This window comes from Argiope bruennichi, chromosome 5 (genome assembly GCF_947563725.1).
Source record: "Argiope bruennichi chromosome 5, qqArgBrue1.1, whole genome shotgun sequence".
Taxonomy (NCBI): Eukaryota; Metazoa; Arthropoda; class Arachnida; order Araneae; family Araneidae; genus Argiope; species Argiope bruennichi.
Genome location: NC_079155.1, coordinates 82,855,688 through 82,874,897, shown reverse-complemented (window position 1 = coordinate 82,874,897; position 19,210 = coordinate 82,855,688). Strand labels below are relative to the sequence as shown.

Here is a 19,210-nt window from a genome sequence, read left to right as displayed (position 1 = left end):
TTCAAACCTACGAATTTCATCTGCTGTACCTTTTCCTTTTGCTTAATTATCTGACAAATCACCTCCCACCCCTCCATAGTGATCCCATATTCTATTGGAGAAATATCTTATTTCTATATGCATAACTAGTCTCCAAAGTTGGCAAGCAACCTTTGAGGTGTATATGAATATATCTCCATCTGTATATTGTATATATAAATCTTGCAATGAATATTTTAACTACACAAATTTCCGTATATTTAACTCTATCAATACAGGAAGATCTCAAATGCTTACGCAAGGAAATTCTGGCGGGCGCCCGAGATACCTGGATATCCTGGAGTTTCCACCTTTTCTTTAAGTTGGGATTGATTTAATATCTATGGGATATTTTTTGTTCCTTAAAGACGTTTACTTAGATAGGTTTGGGACAAAGGAAAGTTTTCGAGAACTCTCAAAGAATTCCTGAGGATATCTTTGTTTATAGCCATGAGCTTAGATTGGTTTGGTTTGGTTTAGTTATATTAACGTCCCGTTTGAAGCAACACTAGGGCTATTTTGGGACGGACCTCGTAATTTTGAACCACGGTCAGATGACGAGGACGACACCTGAGCTAGCACCCCCCTCTCCACACCACGCCACACCAGCAGGAGGACGTTTGGTCTTGACGGATTTAACGTGCAACAGACCCCCTTACACGACGGTTCATCGGTGGAATCGGGTCTCGAACCTGAAACCCTCCGCTTCTGAGGCCGAGACCTTACCACCAGGCCACCGCGGCCCGCCATGAGCTTAGAGGGGTTCTCTTTTGTATATCAAGTCTTAAAAAATTTTGAATTATCATTGCGAATTTTGAGGAGTTAGGATTTTTTTCTCATTTTTAAAACAGAAACTCGGGTTTTCCAGTATTCTGAAGTACCAGAATGGGGATGATTTTCGAATTTAGGTAAAGGATTAAGATTTCTCAGCAATAAAAAAGTTTATTTTTAAAAGGAGATTTATTTACTGACGCTTTTTAAAACGTATCAAGGATTTGCAAAAGAGATTAAAATTAAATTAAAAGTTGCTGTATAGGAAAGTTTATCTTTTATGGAATAAAACATGCCTCGGACATTTTATGAAAATTTCATTATTTAGTTACATACATCTTTGACAACTGTTGTGTTCGTCAAAACTGCTGTTTTTATCTCATTTATTTTTAACCTGGGCAGCAGCGTGTCAGACCACTCAGGCCCGAAGGCTGCAAAAATATTGCATAAATAATCTACCCTTCAGCGAAAAAATTCAAGCATCATGGCAGCTGTATTCCAGGTCATTTATTCATTGCTAACGTCGACTCACTTCACTCTTTTTATAAAAATCTTTAAACCCATGTGTCTGATCTCTGAAATCCTAGGCGACAACTCTCGTTTCTGTAAAGGACTGTAACGGAGAATAGATAAATATCGAAAATATATCGCTATTTGAGCTATTTATACGACATGAAAAAAAATCAGTAAAATTATTAGTTGAAATATCAACTGATGAAGAATCGACAAGGGATGAAGATCTAATAAGTGATAGTGAATTGTATTCTGTAGAGGAGTTAATATCAAGTGAATCGGGTATTTGAATATAACTATATATGTAGTCAATATGATAAAAATTGGCATTAATATAACCACGTTTAGTATTAATAATAGCTGATAATTATCTCTATGTCTAGTAATAGTAATATGTATATCTGTAATTTCATAATCTACGGTTCAGTTTCTCATTCGAGAGCTCTGCGGTTTTGCGCATGTTTCAGGAGGAGTTTATTTAGTCAAAAAAGGGGTGAGATGATAGATAAAAGGAGGAGATTTTTACATTTAGCACTAAGATGAATTCAGATTAATTGCGGAGTTGGGAGACTTAACAACTGCTCATCTTTCCGCATATCAACCCTTAGCGAAGTACAATCTTCGAAAGTGCTAATCGCACGATCCTGAAACGAACAGAATCTGAAATTTTAGAATAAAGATGATAATGAAAATGATTGGAAAAAAGAATTGCGAAATAATATAAAAAAGAACAAAGAAAACCTACGAGAATTATCGTTCACGACATAGTTATAAAATTGCTTGGAAATATTAGTGAAGTAAAGGATGTATCACCAATTCAAAATTCTTGCAAAAGTGCTTATCAATGAGATAATAATATCGATTATTGAGGCTATAATTAAACTTGTATTTAAAACTTTGCAGACAATTGTGGACCGGAAAGACATCTCGCAAATTCATCAGAAGTACTAGTATTCAATGAATTATGTTATTTTAACGGAATTTGAATAAAAGATAATTATTTCGGGATTATTTTTTATATTTTACTGACTACCCGCCTTTGACGACCAGTTTGTTCAGCAGGATTAATGCTTGCTAATATTTTCAATTAAATATTTATATCACTTGGTCTCTTAACAGCTACTTTAGTAAAATAATTTTGAAATCCAAATTTTAATAGTCATATAACTCATACTATTATAGAAGCCTTACACCATTCTGCTTTAATGAATTATTCTTCCCTTAATTTTCTGTCATTTCTCTATAATTTGAACTTTAAATTGAAACGGAAATAAATTAAACTTTAACTAATACTTCTTTTTTTTTTGAAACAGAACCTGTTTATAAAAATGCAAGTACAGGAATGAAAATCATTCAGCATTGAAGTCTTATATATTGTTACGAATCTGTGATGCTGCTTCCCAGCATAGTTGCTTCCATCATCAGAAAGACTGTTTTACAGTCATCTGTATTGGACGGAGTTCGTGTGTCGCGTCGGAGATTCCAGAGCTTGGCGACAAATTTGGCTACCATTCGGCGACTTGGCGACGAATTTGGTGACTTTGGCGCCAAAATAGATTATACCCGAAACATCGAGAATTTTCCCGATCTGTCCATTGAGAACCGAGATAAGCTTCGAAAGTTCCTGATTGGTTGAGAGGCTTCTAGCCCCGCGTCCTGAGACCAATAAAAGGAGACAGTCTGCAGCTGCCGGAGGGTAGTCGGAATCGACGGTGAAGAACGAGACTTCCAGAGATTAGCAGAGCAGTGACGGCGTCAAGCTAGTGCTGAACTAAGCTGTGCGCTACTGTCTGCAGTAGAGTCTTGTTGTGTGCACGTCTCGGTTGAAGATAATTGTCTTCTCTGTGCTGTATATAGTTGCCGTCTTTGTGCTGTCCTGTGTGTCTTCGTGTAAATAAACGTCATTGTTTTTTTTCTACTGCCGCCTGCTGATTGAGCGTTCTCTACACCATATAACTTCCACTATCCAAACGAATCCGGAAATTTCGTAACAATATACTACAGAATATTTTTTTGCAATTTATATAATATCTTAAAGGATTACTCTATAAACATTTATCTGGTTTATAAAAAAATTCAGTTTCAATTTCAAAAAGATTCAAATTTTATTTTGTTTCAGTTAATAAATGTACTTTAAAAGAAATTCTGGTCTAAATTTTATAATCTTTCAATTCTTATAGTCTTCAATTCTTTATTCAATTCTTCAATTCTTTATCCAATTCTTCAATTCTTTATTCAATTTTTCAGTTCATTATTCAATTCTTACAATCTTCAATTCTTTATTCAATTCTTATAATCTTCAATTCTTTATCCAATTCTTCAATTCTTTATTCAATTTTTCAGTTCATTATTCAATTCTTACAATCTTCAATTCTTTATTCAATTCTTATAATCTTCAATTCTTTATTCAATTCTTATTGTCTTCAATTCTTTATTCAATTCTTCAATTCTTATAGTCTTCAATTCTTTATTCAATTCTTATAGTCTTCAATTCTTCAATTCTTATAGTCTTCAATTCTTTATTCAATTCTTATAGTCTTCAATTCTTTATAGTCTTTCAAACTTTTAAATCAGAAAACCTTTCAGTCTTCCGTTACCAAATATGACCGAGTGGAGAATTACAGCCGTTTGGAGAGACCGTAGAGCGAAGCTACGAAGATTTCCTCTCCTGCTGAATTCTGCCTGGCCGCTTTGTGTGCTGTGGTTGCTATTGCTACCGATTACTACTTGTGGACTACTGTTTGTTGTAGTGGGCTGCTGTATGTTTCCTGTGTTCATCTCAGCTGTATATTTGTCATCTTCGTGTTAATGAAAGTCGTCGTCTGTCACTAAAGGACTGTTCATTTCATCGACCAACAAATCAAAAAGAACCCAACGGAAGAGTAAATCCGTAACAATATATTATGAATATTTGTCTGCTTTCATCCAATGTTTCAATCAATGGGTGTAGTTTTCCTGAAACTTTCCGTCATACTTTTTAATAAATGGTTTGTGTATTATCAACCGTATGGAGAATAATAGCTAGGAACGGAGCTTAATTGAGTTAGATCTTTTGATAATTAATCCCTGAAATGCAGTGCTAGAAAACCAAATATATATTTTGGAAGCATTTTATCCAACCAATTGAAACGAAAACTGACCCATAGCTACAATATAAGTCAATTGATCTTAGACCAAATATGCCAAACTTCATATATTTAAATCAGCATGTTTTTGAGCTATCGCATTTACATATTTTTGGAAAATATAATGCCACAGAAATCGACCTTTTGATAGATACGACTCAAAATGTGATTAAGATCTACACTTTGAATGCTAAAACTGCGAACCAAATTTCATTAACCTAAGCTAGTACGGTTTTGAGTTATCGCGTTTAAATATGTGTAAAAGAAAATACCGACAGGTTGCCAAACCTCTTGACGAATTTAGTTCCAAATTTGACACGTATCTACATTTTAGATGTTAAATCTATTTACTAAATTTTATCCATTTAGTTCTTTATGTTTTGAGGTTATTGTACTAACTTATATTCCTATAAATGAATTTTGTTCAAAATTTGGCAGAAATCAACAAATTTTGTATAAAGTTCATATACCGAATTTCATTCTTCTAGCTTAAAGCATTTTTTTTTTTAATTATTGGGCTCACAGAGAGTTAAATATAATTCCAATAATGCATTTTTCAAACTCAGGGAGACCTGAAACATAAAGATCGTCAAAATTTCGAGTTCGAATTTCTTGTTACAATACTTTCTAATTGTATACTTCATACACGAGAAAGTAAAAAATTTATAATAGCTTAGGCACAACATAACAAAGTTGCAGGGTATCTTGTGCTATTTGGGACAAAAGACGAAAGATTTTAAACAGAATCTTTACCACAAATGCTGTAAATTTTATTTTAGTTTTCTTTCAGAAAACTAATGTAGCATTTCATCGATTTTGCTTTAAAATTTAACAAACTGAAACAATAAATCATCAAAATAAAAGGAAATGAAAACTGAAGTGTAAAAAGGAAAGGAGCAGGAGTTGATTGTGAGCAGTGGTATAGCTACTGACGGTAAAAATGCTATAGATATCCGGGTTTCCAGTCATAGGCAGGATCGGATTATCGTATAAGAAAAATAAGCACCTGCATAGAGAGCTCGAAATTTCGATATATTTATTTCTCGATATTTCCTGAGTATATTAATTCTTTAATTTAATTTAATTTAAAAGGTCGATTAACATTTAATTTAAAAGGCAGAGAGAGAGAGAGAGCAGTGTGTGTTATACATCTAGGACACAAAAAATTTGCATAAATTTTCAACTTAAATTCATTAAGAAGTGAGTGAAGTATTGATTACACAATTCGATTTTTACATATTTTATATTATGTTGTTTGATAACCTTAAAAATGTGCTACATTATAATTTAAATAATATCCAATTATTGTATTTAGATTGTGTTCAAAAAGTTTTTTAATGATTTTTTTAAAAAAATATTTTTAAATTTGAATTCTTTTTCCTGCATTTGCGGAGTACTGAAATAAAATCTCTTAAAAGTGCCTTTTATTAAAGGTTTTGTGAGTTAATCAAAATTTCCTTCATAAAATTGCTTACATATAAATTTAAATTCAATAAAAAATATCTAGTGTAAGAAGATAAAGATGAGAAAAGTGATTTCTGAGATTTGCATTCGAAGACATCCCTAGGCGATGCCCTTTATGAGACTCTTGTTTTAATGGCTGGGAAAGTTAATTTCGCAATTCAACAAATTTTAAACATAATCAGCATATTTATTTATTGTGTTTATTTTTGTTAAAATACATATAGTTTTATAAACAAATGACTAAAGTGTTAAAATTTTTAAAACCATAATTATTGTTAATGACTTCTTTTTTTACTCTTTTGGTTACGAATTTTTTAAAAATCTTTTATCTTCAATTTTTCATGCAAATGAAGAGACTATACTCTGAATTAGACAAATTTGTTCGAAATTTTTTCCCTTAAGTGATTTTTAATCCAAAAGCTGGAACATGATAATCAAATAACTTCTCTCCAAAAAATGATTTTACTAAAATCTATTTAAACTAATTTTAAACGGTTAGTGGGATGTACATGTTTTATTAATAATCAAAGGGTACAGATAACAGCATTAATTATTATGAAGGATTATAAAGAAAGTATAATTTTGAAACAAGAATAACATTAAAGATTATGGTTTTCCATGATGTCTTAAATAGAATACAACATAATCAATTAAAAGCAATATAAACAATTCCAACAAAAATAATATTTTAGTATAGGGATAGAAATAAGTAATTTATTACATTTTTATTTATTTAATAAAAATTTCAGTTACTCATTAGAAACGCTCATTGTTATCTTACCAAATTTGTTATTTTTTATTAACACATTTATTTTACAACTAGGCAAATAGCATTTTCTTAAGAGGCCTGCTTGTGACCCTTTCAGCAAAGAGATTCTAGGCAGCTTGCGAAATCTGCTATTGCTGAAGATCAAAGCTCGAAGCCATATTATTGCTCATATGCCCTTTATCATAATTATATAACTGCGGCGAGACAAGGAGACGTAGTTATTCTGAGAGCTAAATTTAGAAAGAACCACGACAAAGTAAAAAAAAAAAAAAAAAAAAAAAAGGCCCTTTATAAAATTAGTTAGTTATGAGAGGTTGTGTGTTTGTAAAAGAAGAATTATGCATCCAGTGCCACTTATCCTTGCAACGCCACTGAAAACAGAAAGAAAAATTAAAGAATCTTCCAAAAACTACATTAAGGAAAAAAAAAAAAAAAATTGCCAAAGTTCCATCAGTCAACCGAATAGTCATAATTTTTTTTCTTGATTCTTTAATAATTTAATTAAAATAGTTCTTAAAACAATTTAAATCAAATTTTTAATTGAAAAAAAATAATTTAATTAAAGTAATTTAATAGAAATGAATTAAAATAAATGTTTAATTATTTTTTACCTTTTTTTGTCATGATATATATATTTCCCCCAATCTCACTAATAGGTGACGTCACTGTTGCGAAATCAATATTTAATTTAATTAATCATTTACTGAAAATTAAGTTCTAAAATTTTTAATGATGTGTTATCATCTAGGATACAAAAATTTGCATAAATTTCCAACTCAAATTCATAAAAAAGTGAGTGAAATATTGATTACATAATTCGATTTTTACAGATAAGAAACAAATCGAATCAAATAAAACTTATTAATAAAACTAATTTCAAAAGCTGTATGTATTAAAACGGATTTTCACATATCTCGATATAAACGGAGCACTTATCGCGATGATAATTCATTTTCCCTGGTACAATGAAACTCTTCCATCGAAGAAGATTGTTATCAGGAGTGTTATCAACCCAAGAAATCGCAAAAGTAAATAAAACAAGAGAAAGAAGGAATTTCCACATTTCTTCTCTGTAAACACATTTCAAATGTTTTCTGTCTTTCGTAACAAGTTGATGCAGCAGTCGTGGCCGAGTGGTTAAGGCGATGGACTCGAAATCCATTGGGGTTTCCCCGCGTAGGTTCGAATCCTACCGGCTGCGCTTGCTCCTTTTTAGATTTGCTTGATATCTTAGGTTCAGTGAGAGGAGTAAAAAAACATATCAAGTGATGAAAAAGGAAACACGTATAAGTAAAGAAACTACAGTTAGAAAAACACATAATATCTGTCAAAATGAAAGAAAATAAGATTTAATTCTAATTCGTTTAATTTTTAATTCGCTTTCAAGATATGCAAATTTTACGAGTCACAAAGATTATTTCAGCAAATTTATACCTTTACTGATAAGAAAAAAAAGAAAGGAATAAATATAATGCTGCATTTGTTACCATTGTGTAGGGCAGAACACATGATCTAACGCCATCGAATTTGATACAGATATAATATGGAGAGTGGAATTATGCGTATAGGAAAGACTACCGCGATAGATCTTACAAATATTGCTCAAAATTAATTTTTACCTTATTTTAAAAATGTGAAATTTTTTTGTTATGATGATACCAAATTTATCCCACATTATTATTCAATGAAAGAGGCCATTTTTTAAAAAAATTCTTGTTTAACTCTCAACAATAGAATACATTGTTATAATAAAATTCAAATCTTATTTATTATTTCTTCTAATAATTAATCTCGCTATTTTCTTGTATTATTGAAAATTAAAAAAGAAAGTTTCCGTTTCTTATTTGCGCAATTTACTTGAAGAATCCGAAAGTGAAATTTCATTATCACAAAAGACTGCATGCAATTTGAAATAGATTAATCAAGCACAAATTTTTAATGACATTCAAATGCATTAAGAAGGGTCATTCACACAATAAAGAGATTAAATACAAGGATATAACATGGGATATTAAAATTTGAAATCTGTTTTTTTAATGACATTAATAAAGTTGTCATGCAATTTTATCTTAAATTTTGGCATTTAAAAATATTTTTAATTTTATTTTTAACAACAGATTTCATCTTTATAATGAAATTCAAACAGTTTTCATCGTTTCACCAAATATTTGATCCCACATTTTTTTTCTTCCACTTTGATGAAAGCTAAGGAAATAAAGTTATGTTTATTTTCTACGTAATTTACATGGATAATCTGAAAGTGAAATTGCATCTCTACAAAAGACATTGTGCAATCAGATAGTTACGCTTTTAATGGCACTTTAATGAAATAATATGGCTTTAAAGCTTATCATAATTTGATGTTTAAATCTTCTTTGTTGAGAGAATTATAATTTGATTGTAATTGAACCCACTTAATATTCCCGGTGAATCAGTTGGTCACCAAAGACAGCTTTCTCATATAATGGTATCATAAAAGACAAATGGCTTTCCACTTCTCATTGACAAAACAAAGAAAGAGAAACTATCGTAATAATTAAAATATCTTAAGATTTTGAAAGATCTCCATACCTATGTAAACAATCTCTGTCTGTTAATACTTGTAATACTTTGTATTACAAGCATTAACAGTATTTGTATTACAAGTATTAACAGTATTTGTATTATAAGCATTAACAGGTTTGTAAATACTTTAACTTGTGATGAAAGCTTATAAGACAGTTAACAACTACGCTACCTGAGCAGTTGCTTTTGTATCATGGTCATGTTACTGGGCTGCGAACCACAAGGTTCCAGGTTCTATCCTCGCTCATTGCCAATCCGCAACATTGGTGACCTCGGATGATGAACCTTGAACCTTCGTACAGCTATTGTGGAGCCATCTACCAGCAACTAAAGTCACCAGACTCACTTGGCGCAACAGCATCAGCAACCAATCACCCGCACACGCTCGCAATAACGCTTGGCGCAACTCAACTGGGTATAGGCCCATTAGACAACAGCTAATAAATAATACATCACCACTCAACAGCCATATCGTTCGTCTCACCTCCGACTCACTGGAGAGAGAGTCTGTGGTGAAAGCTTATAAGCCAGTTAACATCTACGCTACCTGAGCAATTGCTTTTGTATCATGGTCATGTTACTGGGCTGCGAACCACAAGGTTCCATGTTCTACCCTCGCTCATCACCAATCCGCAACAAATTTAAAAATGGAATAAGTTAATCTAATAATGGAATCTAATAATGAAATGATTTGGTAAATTGTTCTTACTATGAAGAATTCCATTGTGGTAATGAAACTTGGACATCGTGACTAATGGCTTAGCGAGTATATAGTACCCGATGCATACTATTCATTTTCTGTCCTTTATCATTTCTTTTTATCTTTAAAACTATCAAATTTTTTTAAATATATCCTAACAGCATTTTTAAATAATAATCTTTTTCTAGATTTATATTACGTTGTTTCATAGTTTTAACAAATATGTCTTTTTTATTTTAAAAATTTTAAGGTTCTATAATTAAATAGCATTTGAATAACGTCAAACATTTATCACTTTTTCAACTACCTTATTTAAAATTACTTTTGAATTTTAAATTGGAATTTTTTTTATTGGCCACATGCTTAATCCATTTTCCTTCAAAACGGCCCGAAATGAATCGTTTGCTTTTTGAATCTGTCAAAACTTACTGTTGTCAAAATTTATAACTGCATATATAAAATTAAAGTTACAGTCAATATAAAAATATTTGATTTTAGAAACTGGAAGGTTAGGAGACCTCGAAACGGGCATTCCCTAAGGGTCTCTATTAAGCTTGAGTCGACTTTAATTAGAAGGCTAAAAACGAAGTGCGCTGTATTGCGAAGATAATCAAGATTATTGTCTTTAATTATGAATGAAACTGCCTGTCCTACACCAGATTTTTTTCCCAGGTGTGGAAAGAATAAACAGAGATTCTTTTAGACAAATAAAAAAAGCCAAGCATACTTAGAAAATACATAAAAAAATTGAAATTAGGATCTCTTTTTTTTTTGTCAACATATCTTAATATTGAAACAATACAAAACGAATTCTCGAAAGAATGAGGATGCATTACAAGAAACTTAAAAAAATTAATTGGCCATATTTTATTACTTAAAAGGATACAAAATATCTAATTAATTCAGTAAATATTAAGGGAGCAAGGATGAAAAGATTTTATAATAAATGCGATAGGGAAGAGGATTAGCCTACTAAGATTAACTTTGTTGAGAAAGCAGTTAGAAATGTATGCACAAAAAATTGCTGTTATAACTTCAAATAACTTAAAAATTAATAATTACTGTCTTAACAATAAATATTTTTTTTATTTTATTTTTTCTTAGAAGCCTTATTTTTTTCGTTTGAATGGTTTTTTTTTGTTGCTCTCTGAAAAAAAAATCGCTAGGATAATAGTTTCAAAATTTCACATAGTTTTTTTTTTTTAACAGCTGAACTGTTTTTTTACCTATTTATTTTTATTATCCTCTTTAAAGATGTGCCTTAAAAGAGGAGCAACCGTCTATGTCTTTATAGAAATTTATAATTATTGATGTTAGCTTCATTGTTTTTCTCAAGGGTCTCTCTGTGAGAAAATTCTGCCTTTAATATGATAAGCGAGAAAACATTCAGAATGATTTTCTCTGGTAAAATTATAACATTTATAAAGCTTACAGAGCAAAAGATAAAAGATTGTTACTTATCTGTAATATAGTTTTCCTGCATAGTTAGTCACATAGTAAGAAAGGGAGATTTACAGAAATCCTTAACGGATGCTGACTGGAAGCCAAGTCAATGAACTTCAGCTTTGGTGACAAAAATGGAGGTTCAAGAAAATACAAGTATTATAGTAATATTTCTCTTAAGAGATATAACTCGAAAACTCAGTATCCTGTCAAAGAGACTATAAAAAGACGAGGGACTAAATCGAATGACTTTTCTCTTTGAAGTGTTGATTGTGGAGCGATCTCTCTAGCTACATTCAGCGAGCTATCCTGATATTTTGCTGTCAGTGTGTATTTGTTGATTTTTGCAAATATTGTCTTTGTGGGTACTTAGGCTGTATTTTGTTACTCTTGTTTCATATATATTTTTTTTGGAATAAAAGTGTAATAATCTTGTATTATCGAGCATACTGGACTTTTCACTAGACAATTACCCTTAAATTTCCGAAACGCTATATTTAAAGTGCATTATTTTGCTGTCTTTTTTTACGAAAAAAAAAACTAGAGAAGCTCATTGAAGCACGGTGAACAAAAACTCAATAAGTATACTGATATATTTAAAAAAAAGTTGTAGAACTTATTTTATAACTAACATAGTCGTCTTTGACGACCAGCTAATTCTCTTCAGGTAATATTTATATTTAATTTCAGTTAGATTGGTTTGCCGTAATTTTATGTTTATGATTCCGTCAAATTGCTAGACATTAAAATTGTGTTACTTTAGTTGTGTTACATATAATCTGTTAATTGCTTTCTGATGGAGATCAATCACATTACATCAAAGTGTAATTTAGGCCGCGGTGGCCTGGTGGTAAGGTCCCGGCTTCGGAACCGGAGGGTTTCAGGTTCGAGACCCGATTCCATCGAAGAACCGTCGTGTAAGGGGTCTGTTGCACGTTAAATCCGTCCAGACCAAACGTCCTCCCGCTGGTGTGGTGTGGTGTGGAGAGGGGGGTGCCAGCTCAGGTGTCGTCCTCGTCATCTGACCGCGGTTCAAAATTACGAGGTCCGTCCCAAAATAGCCCTAGTGTTGCTTCAAACGGGACGTTAATATAACTAAAAAACATAGTGTAATTTAAAAAGTAAATACCCCATTCATGTTATTCTAACTTTCGCAGCATTGTGATTGCATCCTTTTTAGTTTCTCGTACGAAATATAGAGAAAGTACCTATTGTAAATGTCGAAAAAAAAATTGAATTCGATATTTCGACGTACCTCTAAGTTTTAGACCTCCTTATGTTCTCCAAATACATTTAAAAAAATATCTATCTGTCTATATGTTTACGACAAAGATAATTCAAAAACACTTTAAGTTAGAGGAATGAAATTTGGGATATTGTCTTTATCCCACATTCGAAGATTTCTGTCGAATTGCGAGCAAAATCTATTTAGAGGAAGTCTGGCTATCCGGCGCTGTTCGAATATAAGTGAACACGACAATCACAAAACTAAGAGATCTAGATAGATGAAATTAAGCACATAGATTTAATATCTATAGTGTAGACACTTGACAAATTTTGAATCAAATCTAACAAAGGGTACAATCCAAACCAATTACAGCTTTCAGAAGCATGAAAATGCGATAATTCAAAAATGCAAAATATATCGAATTTGGCATGTAAATGATTTCTGGCTGATTTCTGCAAATATTGTCTCTTTGTACATTTTGGCTGTATTTTGTTACTTTTGTCTTGTGTTTTTCTTGTGGAATGAAATGTCGCTTTCCTTCATCGCGCTTATTGGAGCATTTTACGAGTCAGTCAATTGTTTTTGAATAAAAATTTGGCCTCAATCGCTGGAAAAAACTCATTTAAATCAAAATTCGACTTTAGGATAATAACCGTATGCCAGGGATTAATCGCCAAAACACTCGCCAAGGATTATATTATAGATTCAATAAAAATGCTAAATTCACGTCAAAAGTTAAGATTTCGTAATAATTGTACGCCAATTTCATGTAAGGCGTTGTCTGCTTTACTAGAAGTTCATAATATTTTGCGGGGGGGGGATAACCCTACTCCTGCTGGCTATTCGTCTTATAAACTAAACATATGTTAAACATAATCCTTCCTGAACTTTCAACAACAGAAGAAAATCCCCCGATCAAATAATTGATGAAACAGGAAAATGTTTTAGTTTTCATTCATAACAATGAAAATATAATTTAAAATATGTTTAAAAGTTATTTAAATGTAGACTAAGGAATTTTATATAAACTAATTATGGGCCAAAAGACCATTTATGGACTTAAAAACTGTGTGAAAATCATTTTTGTGCGGTAATTTTTTCGGAAGCTATCACATAAAAAAATCAAAATCTAGCTTAATTTTTAACTAAAATTCTAACACACACGCACACACACACACGCGCACGCGCACACACACGCACACACACACGCACACACACACACACGCACACACACACACATACACACACACACATTTATCTGTATTATTATTAAAGATAATAAATATAGACAGAACTTTAGAACTTTATAGACAAAACATTTATCTCTATTATTATTAAAGATAGACAGAACTTTTCTATACTACATCTCCCCATCCCCGTCGGTGTTCAAAGCAGTTTTTCGGAATTTAAAAATCATCCCTTCTTCAAGAAAATTCTGAATTCGAGGGAAAATAATTACATGAAGCAATATCCTGGGAATAAGTAGCTTATGAAAGCAATGGAATTAAATGTTCTGAGAAGTCACAAACAGATGTTAAATAAATATTTTATTATCTTATTTTATTCTTCATACAGTGTAATTAACATCCCTCCCCTCCCCTCTCTGTATTATGAAATTTCCTTCAACGAATTTACATTTGTTAAAAGTTATCTTTTAATATAAACCAATAAAAAAATTACTACCTGAGGTGATATCGTTTCATGAATATACATCACAAACTTTCTAATCGAAAGAATAAAAATAATCAATTAACCGATTATAATTAAATGCTCTAAATTTATTAAATCTTTAATTTCAATTTAAAGGTTAAAAGATATTTCTACAGAGCACTTTAAATAAATATCCACGAATTTATATAAAAAAAAGCTCTTTAATTAAATCGAAGTATTCAATTACAGTAGAAAGTTTCTAAAAAAAGTCTAGAAGTAATTAGGCAAAAGATCTTATTGACAGAAATTTGCATTGAAATGAAAAATTTTACGAAAAGGAGATTCGTTTTAGTCTTAGACAATCTGCAAATTAGACATATTAATTGAAAACCACAGACGATCGATGGGATTTTTATTAGATACTGCTTTTTTAATTGCTGTATTAATAGAACTATCGAGTCCTTATACAAACATACGATAAGTTAGTCGGTTATTATTCCTAGAGTATAAGAATTCTGATTCGATTGCGAAGTCTGAATTGAATAATTTCTCTGAATCCTCAAAAGTGGTAAAAAAATCGTTTTGAATTGGTGCATTTTGTTTCCAATTCAATTGAATGAAAGCAATTATAAACAAACGAGAGTGGTCTCGCTAAAACTTTCTCGCATATTCACTAATAAAGATATCATTTCAGTGAACACCTTGCATAGCATTGGTGTGCAATAGTTACGAAATATCAACCTTTGGAGTGAATCTGGCATTTTTACATGAATCTATCGTGTGATCCTTGGCCAGTGTTTTGTTGATTAATCCCTTTCCCGAGAGCAAAAATGTTCTAAAATAGAATTTTTCTTTCAGACGTGTTCTTCCCAACCGATTGAAATCAAAATTTGATATGGAACTACATTTAAAGGCCCAAAATCAAGCACAAAATTTGAAATATTTAAGTCATTGCATTTTTGAGTTATCGTGTTTACGTATTTCTGAAGGTACAGACGGTCAACCCCTTGTTGGATTCCGTTCAAACTTTAGTCATCTATACTAAAGATGTTAACTCTGTGTATTGAATTGTATTGATCTAGCTCTGTACGCTTCGTGAGGTCGTGGTGGCCTGGTGGTAAGGTCTCGGCTTGTGAGCCGTAAGGTTTCAGGTTCGAGACCCGATTCCACAGAAGAACCGTCGTGTAAGGGGGTCTGTTGCACATTAAATCCGTCATGCCAAACGTCCTCCCTCTGGTGTGGTGTGGAGAGGGGGATGCCAGCTCAGGTGTCGTCTTCTGACCGCGGGTCAAAATTACGAGGTCCGTCCCAAAATACCCTTAGTGTTGCTTTAAAACGGGACGTTAAAATAACTAAACTAAACTCTTCGCTTTGTAGTTGTCGCGCAGACTTGCCGGACAGACAGACCTGCTCTGAACGGATTTTGCCTAAAGTTTGAAAGAAATTTGCAAATTCGGTATAAATACCGTATACCAATTTTCATTCCTTTTTGAGTTATCTTTGACATAGATAGACAGACGGAAATTTTCCAAAAATGTATTTTTCCAACTCAGGGTAGTCTAAAACGTATATTTTCGTCAAAATCTTGAATTCGAATTTTGGACGATTTGTATGCTTTCTTTGTTCTTCGTATACGAGAAAGTAAAAATTAGCAGATTTAATATCTATTTGGTCCGACAGGAATATAGGTTGTGATTAATTTGTACAAAATATAAATTACTTCTAATAGTATGAGTCAGTGTGTGTGTATACTGTCTGTATAGGGCAAACCATTAGATCTAGAGTAAATTTGGCTAGCGAGAGGGATTTCTTTGACACATGTTGTCTTAGGAAAGGGAAATTTTGTCTTAGGAAGCTTTAAAAGAATGTGGTAGGCATTAAGGATTTTCATCTCTTTGTTCAGAACGTGAAAAAATATTGAGATTAGCAGCTTCAAAGAGCGCGTGTGGAATTAATAAAATAAAAAAGTGGAATAGAATCAGGCAATATGAGAACAATTTAGAATGATGTTAATATGGGCTAAATTAAGATAAAAATTAGGAGATTAATTCGAGTTTAAGTTGGATTAAGAAATATCTTTTCACACACACATGTAAGCACACACACATACACATACACGAATACAGATATATATCTAATATATAAAAATCTTCAGTCACGGTGTTTATGTACGTACTCCTCCGAAACGGTTCGACCGATTTTTATGAAATTTTTTTATGTGTATTTGGTAAGTATGAGAATAGGTCGTAAAGTATATTTCATAACACTAACTAAACGCCAGGATTAGGGCGTCCCTGTCCAGAATTGTTTTTCTATTTTTTTGACAATTTTTTTTTTTTTTTGTATTTTTTTATTTGGCATCAAAAAATACCTATATACTATGGCACACAAACATTCTCTTGAGGCGTTGAACAAAACACTCAAATATATATATATATATATAAAACAACAACACTCGGCGGCACTCTGTTACTTCTTTCAGGGGATTTCAGACGAACACTTCCTGTCATTCCACGTTAAACGTACGCTGATGAGATTAACGCTTGCTTGAAATCATCACCACTGTGGCGTAATGTTGAATAAGTCCACCTAAAAATAAACATGCGCGTCCAAATGCTACAAGATCCATCTGCTGACACATAACAAAAGTATTTTAGTTATATGAAATATTTATAGAAGCTTACAAAATCCGTCATAGATTAATAATTTGTTGACTAATAATCTACTTCGTCTAATCATCAATATATCTATCAGTTTATTGGTGTTTTGTGGCTGTTTTTAACAATGGCTGTAATTAATCCAATCTTTACATCAAAAACGACCAAAATTATCTTGAGACAAATTATGCATTACCACAACGTACCTTCTCAGAATGTCGTTGTTATTCGTGAATTTTTATTAAAAAAAGCAACAAATATGGCTGTAAAAGATACATATTCTCTAAATATGCTACCATGTGATTTTTTTCCCTTTTTCACTTTCTTAAAGTGCTTCTTCGTGACCACCGTTTCCAATCTATTGATATAATAAAAGAAAATTTGCTATAACGCTAAACGAAAATTCGATAAAGATGTTTTTCCAAAACCTCTTTAAAGTGCAATTTGAAAGCTGAAAAAAATTGACAGATGAACGTTGCAGCGGAGGAGATAATTTGGATAGAGATGTAATAGATATTTATCGATAAATTGATATCTTTTATCATATGACGGCATTCCCAATACTGTTTTTCTTTATCACAATAGATAAATTTTAAATTTGATGTAAAAGTAGATGCACTTTTTTATTTATAAAGCTTATCATGCTTTCTTTCAAATTGCTTGTATATCTACACATTGATTGACAGACAGTATTCATTTTCGAGTTATCATGTTTCAAATAAATGGAACTGAATTCCGAAAAGGAATTTTCAGACTCAGGATGGTGTAAAAAGTCGAAATTATCCAAACTCTCAGCACTTTCAAAGCTACCGACGAGATATCTCGTCTTTCAGATACTTCCAATTACAGGTTTCTGTCGGCTAAAATTTGTCTCTTATGCCAGTTTAGATAAGTTGAATTTCCTAATACATATCTGAAGAATACCTTTACTTTTTTTATCACAAATTTTAGCCCACAGAAACCTGTAATTGGAAGAATCTGAAAGACGAGATATCTCGTCGGTAGCGTTGAAAGTGTTAAAGTCAAAAGTTTTTAACGGTTGCAGTATCTTTCCTTTATTTATCTCCTAAATGAGAAAATAAATTATAAGAAAACAAACATATTTCCATCGTCAAAGGAATTAGAAATAAATTAAAAATAATTTTAAAAACCAAATTTTTATTTTTTTTAGTTATTTTAGAAACATTAAATTATCCGCATTGATTGGTCAAAGTAGGTGATAGAATTTATGATGCGCATGCGCATAATCTATTTCGATGTCTTTTTTTATTTCACAGAGTATCTTTATCGTTTGCAAATAGTGATTTATTAACTTAAAAAAATTCGGTTTATTATACAGAAAAATCATCACTTCTTCCTTCATTTCACGTATCGTTTTTTCCCTAAGGTTTATTTAAGAATTTAAAAATTTCATTCTTTCTAAAATTTCCGCCGCATTGAAAAGAATAAAATATTCCTGATTTCACTTGATCTTCTCGAATGAAAGTCAAACCTTTTCTAAAAGATGAAAAGTAGAATAAACAGAGGACGTGGTTTTGATTTTACGGCGGTTCATTTAAGCCCCTTTGAATATATCTGACGGAAAAGAAAATGCATTTTGATTTCTCCCGCCGAGGATAAAAAGATTCTCGGTTTTGTTGAGAGAAACAAAGCCCCGATTCATCAATCAACTGATTTTAAAAGCCTTTTGAGTCTGGGGATGTTTCCTATCGAAATGACCATTTGGACGATAAATCATTCCTTGGACACAAACTATTTTTCCTTTTTCAAATGTTAATGTGACTGAAAAAGTCCTATTTCAAAAAGATAAAACTATAAAAAATGTATTTTTTGTATAATTACTGTGATAAATGAGTAAATTCAGGTTTATAAAATTTTATGTTTTTACTTTAGGATTTATGAAACACTGTCGCCATTGGCGAAAAACTGTCTAATCGAAAATATTGATAATATTTCATGCCAGTTAAATCGCATAGATTTAACTTAATGGTCATGACTCCATCAAACTGTTAGACACTAAAACTGTGTTATTTTAAATGACTTACATGTGTTCTTTTTATTATGTTCATGAATTTTCTAAAGGAACCATCTTGGTTTTTCTTCTTCAGCCCCATTAACATCGCAGTTATATTAAACATATTTAGCAGTTTTATAAGCACTTTTTTTTTGTTTGTCTTAGACAAACAGTTTGTCTCTTAACAGATGTTAAGCAGAGTCTTTCTTTCCTAACTTTCAAAAATCGAAAAAAAACACATGATGTTATATATCTTTATCATTGTAACAGTATAATCTTTTGCTGAAAATTAC

General features: G+C 31.6%; 1 non-coding gene across 1 annotated transcript; it reads left to right on the top strand.

Moving 5' to 3' along the window:
* Window positions 1-7,779: 7,779 nt before the first annotated feature.
* Window positions 7,780-7,861, top strand: Trnas-cga (transfer RNA serine (anticodon CGA)). Its single transcript has one exon. It is a non-coding gene; the product is annotated as a tRNA-Ser (tRNA).
* Window positions 7,862-19,210: the final 11,349 nt, after the last annotated feature.